Source organism: Neopelma chrysocephalum, unplaced genomic scaffold (assembly GCF_003984885.1).
Source record: "Neopelma chrysocephalum unplaced genomic scaffold, ASM398488v2 Primary Assembly neopelma1_146, whole genome shotgun sequence".
Classification (NCBI taxonomy): Eukaryota; Metazoa; Chordata; class Aves; order Passeriformes; family Pipridae; genus Neopelma; species Neopelma chrysocephalum.
In genome coordinates, this window is record NW_020897808.1 from 1,404,783 (window position 1) to 1,417,784 (window position 13,002).

Below are 13,002 nucleotides of genomic sequence, written 5' to 3' on the forward strand. Positions count from 1 at the left end.
GCAGTGTGTGACTGTCACCCAGCTATCATGATTGTGAACTAGTCTGTCCTGTGTTGAGATTGTTTCTATTTAATATAGCTTGCCATTGCCCAGTTTATAAACCTGACTGGTGAACTGGAAGTTGGAATGGCTTCTTGGGCAGACTAATATCCCAGAGACTAAACAGCAACTACAAGCATTATCTGTCTCTTCTCATGAGCACAAAATCCATCATAAAAAAGCAAGCAATTTTTGATGCTTCTTTAATGAACTGTCTGAGAGAGAGAGTGAGAGAAAAAAATACGTTTGTTCCTAAGTTACATGGTGAAAACTTGGCTTTAAAAAACTCTGCATTTCTTTTGTACGTGCTTCATAGTTTGTAATATCACTGGGACTGCACTCTGAGCCTTTCTAGCTAATACTACAGCCTCTTAAACACAAACATTGAATCTGGAAGCAGGCTTATTGCAAACACTCAGAGAGCAAAGAAGATAAACACAAGAAAATTGTTTCAGTATTTTGGCAATCGAGTTTGAGAGCTTTTACACATTGACTCTTGACAGTTCGAGATGTCAGAATACTGGAAGTGAAAGGTAGTGACAGGAAGAAGCAAATAAAATAGGAAACCAACCCCCACAGCAAAATAATAATTAAAAAGCAGAGCATAGACGAAAGATGTGATTTTTCCAAGGTGCTGAAACAAGAATACAAGATTTTAGTTTGGTGTGGTCAGAGTGCTCAAGGGGCTTCATTAGGGCTTTTATGACTGCTGCTATTAACAAACCAATGATGTGTCCACTAAAACTCAACATCAGCTGTTGAGTATCAACATGGGAGCTATAAAAGCATAATGCTAATTTCTCTACATCTGTCTTTTCTTCTTTGCATATAATCCCTAATTGAAATCTCTGGTTTTGGGTGGGGTTTTTTGCGTGATGACCTTCAGTTAGATTAAGGTCGATTCGTTCACACGATTGACAAAGTGTATTAAAGTTTGACAAGTTGCAGTTCCTGATAATTTCAATGGTAAACATCACCAAAGGAGATACTGGAGCAATAACAATCCTCTGTAGTCTTTCCATCTTTGATGCCGGTTTATTTTTTTTTCCCTCCAGAGGACACTTCCATGGTTCTTCCTCTGCAACCCCTTTATATAATAAGAAAATTATATTTCCTATTGCACAGTGTTCTGGTTATATTCCTCATATCAGTATGTGATGCCTAATTATTCTGGTGGTAAAACATAAGGGATATTGGGAGGACACAGCACTCGCCCAAAACATTGAAGTTAAACTGGGGTAAAATTCTTGAAAAACCTTGGTTCCTGTGTGTTCACTAACTGTGAGCAAGCATCTTTTCACAGTGAGTTCAGTTGCTAAGAAGCAGAAGTTATATCTTAGTATGAACTCTTTTGCATATCTGTGTGGTCATCTCTTCAGTGATATGTATATACATAGTGCTGCTTTGTGTTTTTGTGTTGTTTTGTTGCTTCTCTGATAGAAGACAAATGGGATTTTCTGGGTTCTTTTAATAGTTTGGGGCTGTACCTACATGTTTTTGTATTTCTTACCTTGCTGTCCACGGGTTTGAATCCAGTCCAGTAGAAAAACTGTTGACAGATGCTGAGTACTTCCTCAGTAGCTGCTTAGACCTGACAGCAATGAGTGTGACTTCCTGCCACAGGGACACAGGTAATCAGTGGAATTGCCTGTTGTTTTGAGATGCTTAGTGGTATGCCTTGGTCCTTGTGCGTGCTCAATTTTAGTCAGAAAGATGTTCTTGTATTCTCTGCTTTTGAAGATTCTTGGTATATTTGTAGAAACAGGAACTTATACTAAATGTGCAACCTTTAGATGCTTCGAATCAGGTGAGAGCTAAAGATATCTTTTTGAGCTTTCTAATTGATTTTCACAGGCACTTGGCCAATACTAACGTTGAAGATACAGCACTGAGGGTGAATCTGTCTGTCTCACCTGTGGTTCCCAAACGTGTGCATGAATGCACAAGTGAACACAAATATACGCACTTTTGTTTGTCAGATTCTCTGGTCTTAAAGCTTTGCATAACACAGGCTCACACTTAAATTCAGGAAGAATTTCTTCATGGAAAGGTTGCCAAGCATTGGAATGGACTACCAGGGAGGTGGTAGAGTCACCATCCCTGGAGGTGTTCAAGAAACAACTGCATGTGGCACCTAGTGCCATGGTCTAGCTGACAAGGTGATGATCAGTCAAAGGTTGGACTCAATGATCTTGGACATCTCCAATCTGTATGAATCTGTGATTCTGTGAGTTGACAGGTTTTAGTTTTGGGCCTGACAGCAGACAGTAGTGTTTACTCAGAGCTTCTGATGGCACTATGTGAAATCTTGTGTCAGTTGAGGAAAATGGTTGAAGCCCAACTTACAGTAAAGGTTGCAGAGTTGCTTCTGCCACTGCAGTTGTTTTCCTTTTTGAATAGTCAGGTTTTTGCTCTTGCACCTTCAGAAAACACCTTCGCCTGAATGCTGGATCAGAGAACACAGGTGCAATAGGACTGTAAAAGGAATGGTTTGTCCTGCTGCCAAATCCAGATCGCTTCCTTAAAGTAGTCTTTTTTTGGGCATTTGGCATTAAGGAAGAACTTAAAAGTCAACTGAGTAGTATTCTTTCCTGTTAAATTTTACAGAATGTGGACATCTGTGTAGATGCTTTTTCTCTTGGTGATGTAGGACTGCTTTTGAAAGTGAGCTCTGTGTCTTTACAAGAGCTCAGTACTGTTCATATGACAGTCATCTTCATAACAAGATTTCCTCTTCCACTTCTCATTGTGTGGGAAGGGGGTTCTGCGTGCAATACTGATCATTAAATGAAGATTGTGAAGATACTACTCAGAATGCTGCTGCTATTATAAGCATTGATGAAACTAGGCATCAAGTATGATGTCAAGAGTTTCAATTAGTCATAATGGTGAGTTACTTGCCAGATGATGCTGTTCAGTGGCCTTTGTAGAAGGAAGTGATCTTGGACCATATCCTTATAGGTGGGTGACTCATGCTCAATATGAAGTGCTGTTGCGTAGTGGGCTTGTATTTCAGGACTTGGAAACAGAGATAAATAAGGTAAGTTTAAATGACTGGTAAGCCTGCTTGTACATGTGAGGCCTTCAGCCCACAAATCACCTTGGAAACCACAGTACCTCAGGCCCACCAGTGAGCATAACAGCAAGTTGTCTGGAAGATTGTAGTGGAGGCTTCCAATGTTCCTGAGCTAGAGAAGCTTAGCTCTAGAGAACAGACTTCTTATGGGGCCAGTATGATAAAACTCTTCAGTTGTGCAATGATAACAGAGTACTGTTGTTTTTTGAGTCTTCCGAACCTAGTCTGACCAAGTTCTGGTCCTTCTTAAGGTTTCCCAGGATAGGTCGGAAGTGCAGGACCAACCTACTTCTGCCTCCCTGTTAGGCTGTTTTTGTTGTGGTAACAAGTGGTACATGATATTTATGTCACTTTTGTTTGTCTCCAGGCAACTAGACAGAGATGATGATGATTCCTAGTCTGTGGGAAGGGGCATAATGCTCTTATCATCTAGCAATAAGTGAGATAAAAACCATGTTGTTGATGTGTAGAAAGCATCAGTAAGGCTATTCTATATGACTGAAACTAAATTGTGCATTGGGGCATACGCTTGAGCAGCGCTGGGTATGTGAATCATATCACTTCTTGAGGTTGTGCTGAAATTTCACGTACTGCTGCTTCAGAGAACTGCAGGTTAAGATAGCTCTATTTGCCTTGTCTCCTTGGGTTAGGTACTGTGTTTTGTCACCAGATAGGAGCCCTTGGGAGGCAGCAGGGGGTAGCAACAGCAGCTGCTGCTCAGAGAACAGAGCGTTTCCTTGTTCAGCCATTATTCCTTGTATGGCTGAGAAAGGGCAAGTGCACAAGGAGAGAATTCTGTAGAGTTTGCAAGGTGGCTAAGAGGAGGAGAAAACCTTCACACTGAGTATTGGAGAGGACCATGGTGCTGCTAGTGTTGTCTTAATGGTGAGGAACCTCTGCCCATTGTTCTACTTGAGTAGGAAAATATCTGTGCCTGATATTTCAGGTAGGAAGGCTGGAAGGCGTGTGCTCACCCAGGAGCTATTTGGATCAAGAGAGGCTGTGGTATGAGTCTCAACAGTCAACATGTGGTACTGTTGTCAATAGTAGCTTAATGGGTGAATAAGACCATAACTTGAGGTCAGCAAAAAGGTAGTGGAACCCATAAAGCCTGCTGTGTGTGGCTAAAGGCCTAATTGTATAAATGATCATCTAAGAATGCTATAGAAGAAACCCAAAGGCTTGATGGAGGGAATTGTCATGGAATGTTGCCCGAACATTTTTGTGTCCTGTCATCTGCATAGTGCAGATATTTGGGATTCCTGAGGATGAGATATTAGCTGAAATGATGCCAAATGTTACTTTGGTTCTATAGCACCTGTCACTTGAACCTTCAGAAAGATTTTACCTTTTTTTTAATATTTTTTTTTATGCTTCCATTATGAATCAAGCATTTAAACAGCTAAAAGTAAAATAATGTTGGTTAATATGCTGCAGCACTCTTCAGCTGGCTCCTACTCTACCTTTTCTGGTTCATTCATTTATAGAAATAGTGGAGGAGTTCTGTGCTTTTTATTTCAGCTAAAATCCATCAGGCTTGTTGTTTTGAAATACAGCTGGAAAATACTACCTTAAATACATAGTTATGTCCTTAGAATAGATTTAAAGTCTGATGTTTCTAATAATAATAAATTAGTGAGACAGTACATTTTCTGCTTGGTAACTGACTGGAAGGCAACAAGATTACTTTCAGTGTTTAGCTTCAAATATTAGTTTTCTCTTCCTTAAATTGCATTAGTTATATCTAATTATAGGTACAGTTTGTGGTAATCAATTTGAAGCATAACGATGTGAGTTACCTCTCTCTATAAAGAATATATTTTGACTTGGAACATTAGAGGTATTTTGAATGCTGTGTGATTTTCATTTATGATTTGATTACACAGGTAATTGAAATGTGTCAGACTCTGATAACGTTTTGTTGGAACAAATTTTTGAGTTCAACTTGTTTCTCAGATATATTTTTTTGCCTACATAAAAGCAAAAGAAATGAGAGATTTCAACTGCTTACCATCTAGATACTTATGAAGCATTTAATCCTTTTGCAATGGGTCTTAATTTTTCCACTGTGATGTCTAGTGGAAGAAAAAACCCAAACAAACCTTCCTTCCCCAAGCAAATAAACCCAGCAACAGAGCTGCCCAATGTCAGTAAACCAGAATTAAGCATACCTTGTCAATTTAGGTGTAATGAACTTCTGTCAACTCAAAACTGTGCCATTGCAATTATGATATAGTAGTATTCACAATTAAGATATCTAGTAATTTTTGATTATGATGAATTGCAAACCTCTGCAGGCTCCTAAAGACTCCAGAGTTGCTCAATATTCAGTAAACATCTGTAAATGGCTTTTTCCTCTATGATGAAACAGAATGATCAGCCTTATGTGAAATGTCAGCTAAAATAAGTCTTTTTACTTCCATCGTGTAATATGTCCAGGGACTGATTTGGACACTGCACACAAGTCATCACACAAAACTTTAATTCAGAAATAAATTATTCAAAATACTTCAAATGCTGTATATGTAGAACCTATTACATGTGATTAGATTGTACATGGCCAAATTTTTGTCTTGAGTAACCTGATTTTAAGCTTCAGTCATGCAAATGTACCCACTTAGATTTACTTATCAGTAGATTCATTAACTGCAGCAGCTTGTTACTTAAGAATGAACTACAGTGTGTGTATAAACTCTCTCAGCATTGGGACTTAAATATGTTGTGATAAATTCGTTTGTTGGGATGGATAAAAACAAACAGAAATAGGCTAACCAAAAACTGTTGTTTTCTTTTGGTGGTGAAACTGAGGAAGGATAGAGAGGGAGAGTAAAATGAGAACTGTTCTTTACCAGCTGATAACAAAAGCTTGACTCTCAAACTTCCCACTGAATACAAATTTCCAGTAAGTGAATTCAGGACTACTTTCCATATTATTATGGATAGTATTAAAATGTTTCACTGGAAAGTGTCTAAAATTTAATCTACATAATGTATTTATAGATTTTTTGCATAAGTATGTGTCTAAATACACTCTAAAAGCAGGGGTGCCCTGCCACATGTAGTATTACAGGTACTCTTTCAATACCATGATTTGCAATTTTTTTCTTTCTTCTGCTAATTGTAGATTGCCAAAATTTCTCCATGGGAGATGCAGATCCCCATGTGTAGTAGATTAAACTCACTAAAACAAGCCTGCCTTTCCTGGCGATCTTAGAAATTGTCACAGATTTGTAGAGTCGCCAGGTTAACAGCAGCTTTGAACTATGTTTGAATGTCTTGCTAGTGGCTGTATTCTTTTAAATTCATTATCAGTAGTGTTCAAAAAATAGGAAAATATTTTGGATAATTTCTAAGGTGTGAATAATGTGATTGAACCTAACTTAGTGCTTTCTTGTGTTTCCCTTCATTATTTGGTGTATGTGGGTGTACTGTTTTGCGTGAGTAGGTTTAGTGTGATGAAGTTGCAGAACTAGGTAGAAAGTCTGCCTTCAGTTACCTGTTGAAACCGATGAGCCATGAGCCCCTCCTGAGGTTTTGTATGTGCAAGCTGATTCTCTCCATCTTTTCCTGGAGAAGTTTGCCTGGTTCCTTCCAAAGAGTGTCCTTCCAGTGCCACCTCTTGGTAACTTCACATGCTGACATAGCTGCACTGTTAATTTCTATGAATGAGGGGGTAAGCACACGGTTTAAACAAACAACCTTCTGTCCCCTAAGCTGCCTGCTGTGCAAGCAGTAACATCGTCTAGTGTCAGTGGATACATGGAAGACTGGAGTCCACGTTTATTAGTTGAAAATACTGTAGGTCTTATTCAATGGAGAGGTTGGCTGATGCACCACTGCTGGGTTAAGTCATGTTACTACAAAGGTTTCCATGCATTTAGATTTAGCCCAGTAAATAAAAAGCTCTAATGTAACATTTTCCAGCAGATTTTTATCAGTTCAGTGTGTCTCGTAGCCTGGATTGTAGTGCTGAGTGGTCAGCAGTTTTTACAGCTGAATCGAAAGGAGGAGGGCTTTGGTTGTATCAAGGGTTGCATAACCTTATATGCTCTGAGGAGTAAAATCAAAAAGCATGTCCTTTCAGAACTTCCTTCTTCTTGCTTCTCCCAAGATATCTCCAATGCTTCGGATTTCAGGGAGGAATACTTTCAGGAGGATAATTGTTGTACAGATTCAGCTTCCTGCAAAAGGATCCAAGAAGGGAAGTATAAAGTGAGGTGGGTACCTAGCAGCAATACTTCAGATGTTGTAGTGTATTCATTCTGTCTTCATTTGATCCCTTTCTCCTTTCTTAGGCTGTTTTTTAGGATTTTCTGTTAATTTCCATAGCAGAATAACCGGTAAATTTGCAAGTGAACACTGTGTGTTCCATACATATCATGGGCATGCATAGGCACAGTAGAGTCAATCCTGTCCATTTTGACCTTTGTTCAGTTTGTTGAGTTAACATATCTTCTTTACGGAGATGGTATCAGTGGTTACAGTGCTATAATCAATAGCTCCCTTACCCTTTACTTTTTTATGGATTAGACTTGAAAGTGCTGAGAAAAGCTAGAGATGAAGAAATAGCTTCAGAGAACACTCCATAAAGATGCTCATCTAATCTAATACTGTAGATTGAACAGAAGAAAAGGAACTGAAAAGTGCTATTCAAATGTCAGACAATACCAAAAAATCATCCTGCAAAAGTGTTTTACAAGGATAATTAGGAAAGAAAACCACCTGTAACTGCACGTACTTGCACAGAACAGGGAGGTAAAAAACTTTCATTATGTCAGTGGAGAAGGTGAAAAGCTTCATTTTTCTTTGAAGTTTACACCTAATGAAGTTGTGGATTCCTGACTGACAATTGAGCCCAAAAGCTCGATGGCAAATCTCAGTAAGGGCATTCTTACTCATTTTTAACAGGAAATACTTAATGATTAATTGCTTCAGCATTTGCCATTGTTCTTCTTGCCACATATTTTGAAAGCCCTTCATAATGCTTTTTGTATTGTGGCATATACAAGCATCATCACTTTCTCCTAGCTCCACTGTCAGGGAAGATCCACTGGCAGGGCACAGGTCTCTAGGTAGATAGAAAAGAATTAGTTTTCTCTGTAGTTTATCTTAAAGATATTCTCATTCCTCTTGAAAATTAGTGTACAAGGTTATGCTGGCTGACTGTCCTATGAAAAAAGAAAACAAAACCAATGAACTTTGTTTAAATGTTACTAGTCCAGAGAGAGAGAGAAGTTGAAACAGTTGAGGTTCTAGGCTTATCAGTTAGGACATTCACATGGGACACAAGAGACTGCACTATTTGGAATGTTGTGCTTTTATGAAATTGAATTTTTCTCAAGATCAAAATGGAATTATTTTTGTTGGTGTGTGTGGATTGATGAGAAGATGTTTCTTGCAGGATTGTGTATGATGGTTTTTCTTCGAGTAGTGCAAAATTTGGAGTTTTGTTGGCTCGCTTTATGGGTGAGGCAAATAGTGTTTTTTCACTGTAAAACAGTGGGCAGTAAGCCGAGCTTCCTAAATTGTTGTTTAAGCACCATACCTGCTTTATATTGCTGCACTATATGGTAGCTTTATAGTCATCCTTTACCTGTTGCTACTAATTTTAGGTATTCTGAGTAGAGCAGAGTGTTTTGGAAATACACAAACCTGAGTAGTAGGTGTTTATGACAAGATTTGAACTCTGAGGTTCAACCCATTCAATATTGGATTAAAATCTTGGTCCAGCTGAAGTTGATGTCTTTTCCCTTGAAACCAGCTTTTCTTACCTTTCTGCTCTGTCCAGACTGTCAGTGTATGCTTCTGTGTACAGTAGTTAATGCTCTATTGTAAGGATTATCTGCATTAAAACACCAAAGGGGAGACCAAAACCAGACTTTGATTCTGCTGTCACATTCAAAGTGAAGAGAGAACTGATTTGATGCAGAAAAAAATCTGATTAGGGTTTGAGGAGAATATTTTTGTGTCTCAGTTCTATCTGTTTTGCCTTTACATATAAGACCTACATCTTTGATGTGAACAACTGACAGTGGCCATCATAAAATCAACCTGACAGGTTAAGAGTCTGTGATGCCCTTCTTTATAATTACATGTTTCTGTCTGAAACACAGCACAGCTAATCTTGGTAGAATGTGGTGATGTGTCCCACAGCACATTTTAAAGGCAAGTGATTACAGTGCAAATGGTGTGTTGCAACTTGAAATGGGCAATAATAATGAAAATCATTAATGTGTAGTAATAAATCACATATGTGAAAGCCTGTCTGAATGGCTTCTATAATTCTGTGTCATGTATGTGTTTGCCCTTTATACATTTCTTCCCTATAAGCCACAGAAGTTTTAATTGGGTGTAGGGATCCCCCAAGACCTCATTCATCACAGGTGTACTTACTGAAGAATGCTTCATTTTTCAGATCTTCTGCCAATATTCTCTTTCTTTAGTTTGATTAGGGAATGGGAGGAGAAGGGTGCATGGAGTGTTTAGAGGCATGCATCTCTACTGCCTTGCAGAGATTCATCCTGGGCTCGTGGCACATGGAAGAGCTGAGTTTTCTGAAATGTGCCATGTTTTAGTGTTAGACTGCAAGTAAGACTGAGTACTTAGATTTGATGATGATATTCTGATGCACTGGAAACTTGGCAATGGGACTGTAACAAGACTTACTGAACTCATGCGATGTTCTTTATGTGAGATGATTCTTCTACTGTGAAAGTGCATGAAAATAACCTTATTAATGCAAGTGGTGCACTGATTTCAGATATAGTCAAAGCAGTGGGGAATTTACCAACTTTCAGGATGACTGAAGCACTGCAGAGTCATTTTTTCACTGTGTACACTCCAGACCCACATCAAGGTGTGTTGAAGAACAGCTGCAAAAGAGATGTAATATAGATGAAGAGATGCTTCTTTCTTCCTTGCTGTAGGAATTGACCCATCAGTTTTCTGCTATGGTCACAGCAGACGGTCCAAACTGATACTGTAGGAACCAGAGAGTACTTTCAGTCACCAAGAGTCAAAATGATCTCCCCCAGTATTGGTCGCATCATCTAAGCTAATTGCCAGGGCTCTTTCCCTGGCTGATAGAGTTTTCTTAGTGCTAAGCACATCTAAAGTGGATGAACTTAGTCTCCTTTTGCCTACACCTCTCTTAGTTCCTAGTGGGAAGCTTGTTTAGATGTCCTAGACTGGATAGTTAACTTCTATCTGACGGTAGACAGTTGTCCTCTGAAGGATACGTGTATCAAAGTTGACTGTTGGTCCCAGCAGTTGCTGGGAAGAGGTGAGGAAAAGTAGTGGGTGAATTAAATAGTAGATAACTGAATAATGCATTTGCTTAGTTTCATGAGAACTTGATCACTGTCTCCTTTTGCATTTATATGTTACCTGTGAATTGAGCAGTATTTACAGCTTATTCCATGCTGAATTATTTCATCTGCTCATTATTCCAAATAAGAACTTTCCGTAAATCTGTATCACAGGTGAAGAAATCTAAAAAAAATTAAACACATCTGCAAACAGAGCTGCTTCTGTTTTTCTTATGAACAAATAGACAAATGCTAGGAAAAATATTCTCAGCTCACTGCTGTGTCAATGTGTCAAACCTCATCAGGATTAACTTTAGCCCCTGGGTGTCTGCGTATCTTTCTTCGCAAACATTTATGATTTCCTGGCACTGGTTACCTAGTCCTTACCAACAGAGAGACTTTTATGCTGAGATGAGTTACACAGATTGAGCAGAAACATTAGCACAGCAATTTTAAATGATTGATATGTGCAGTGCCTTGTCTGCAAAGCTAGTTAGTTTTGCCTTTTGACAAGGCAATTTAACAATAGAAAATTGTTGATAGTGATCAAAACAGATTGCAATGTGGAGATGGTGGGTTTTTCAAATGAAATCTAAGCTTTATAAGCCTTCTAGTTCTGCCAAGAGCTATTTACCTTAAGTTACCCAAGGTCTTAAATTACTTAAATGCTTTGGAAATACTGCCTCTAAAAAGGGGCTCCAGAGAGTCACAAGACCTAGACTTCATTTAATTGTCACAAGGTAAGATCTGAAAAATGGCCCAAGTTAGGAATAAGTTTTGCATATATCTTTGAAATCAGGCTCTAGAACTTCAAAGGCAGGCTGTGGAAGTGAACTCCAAAGATATGTATAAAGAGGTATGCTTTGGTATTTTATCTCAAGATTTACTGTTTCAATTCATGGATATGTTATAAAAATAGAATGTTGTGCTGTGTTCTAGATTGACAATTTCATTCTGAAGATTACTGTGCGTTCCATATGTTAGTCCTGAGCCACACGCAACCTCTGGTTTACTTGTGCTATTCTGGTGATCTGTAACACTGGAGCTCTTCACCTGACATGTATTTCCTTCTGCCGTGCTTCAGGTGCTTCTTGAAGCTTTCTGTACTCATGTTATTATTCCTTGTATCATAGTGGTGCTTGCACACTTCAGCCATGCTTAGACTGCTTATTGAGCTTGATGCTGAATGAGTGGTCTAAAGGGATAAAAGGTAACGGGAGAGAGGCAAGAGCAACTGGAAGGGCTTGCCCAGAAGTAGATTTGCATTGCCTTTCATCTTCCTTATTTTAGTTTAACCAGGGATGTGAAGGTCATGTTCATTGGCTTGGGTGGTTGCTTCTTTGGATAAGCTCCAGCTTTTGTCATCTGCTGTGGGAAATGTGTAATGGCACTAAAACAGCGGGAAAAGGGGATAACAGCCCTAGTGCTTGGCACTTCTACATTTTTCTCAGCTGTGCTGAGCTTCTGTCAACAAATGACTACACTTTTATCATTGTTGTTCAGCTTCAGGTCACTCCCATGATCTCATCTGGCATGAGAAAGAAAAATAAAATTAGTTTCTAAAAAAAAATTGGATTGATGAAATCCAGTTTATGACAGTAGTCTGGTTTCCTTAGAGCAGCAGCTCTCTTATCAGGATCACAGCCGGAGGAGCTCTACAGTCCCTTTGTTTTTATGGTAATCAGATTCTTTCATCCCAGAATCCAAAATGCTGTTGGAGCATATTTAATAATCTAGCCATTCCACGTGTCAAACAAACATTTGGGCTGTATCTAAGGTGGAAAATGAAATTACACAGTTTTTCCTCTTCCTGTTTATGGCTGTCTGTCTTTACACATGTTGGTGAAGGGGTTTCCTTGAGCCCAACTACTGTGGGGAAAGGTGAAGTTGTATCTCAGCAGCCACAGAGAAGCCTCACTTTGTTAGCGATGGCGGAGATATTGCAGAAAAAGTAAGGAGAGCAGCAGATTCTTGTTGCCAGTTTATGATTGATGAAGAATGGGTAGCGTTGGTGGAATTTTCCAAAGCATCCAGAATTGACTGTGAGCCTCTTGTCATAAATTACTCTGGAAGACCCCATTTGCAAAGTGATTTTAAAAAACAGGCTGGATATAGAAGAGGAGATGTGAATGTCAAGCGTGATTTCTTGCCCAAAGCAAGATTGTCTCATGCAATATCGTGCAATCTATGTACCTGTCTTTTACAGACCTGATTACGGGGGTAACGGATATCTTCTTTCTTTTTTTTTTTTTTTGGGAAATTCACCTAAAAACTCTCTGTAAAATCATAGCCCTCCTCATTCATATAGCAAGATAAAAGACAATGTGCAGAGAATATGCCATAGATTATTTTGCGGGTGATAAGGAAAAACAAGATATTCAGAAGACATTTAATTTTTAAAAAAGGTAGTTAAATATATAAATCTTTCCTCATAAATTCTACGTGAATAGTCCTAGTTCAAAATTTATCACACAGAAGTATTTTAGTTTCACAATTCATTTTTTTCTACCTTACATCTTTAAGTTGAAGATTGATGCCTGATTAAAACATCTCTCCTACACCAGAGAAATTTCCAATTAA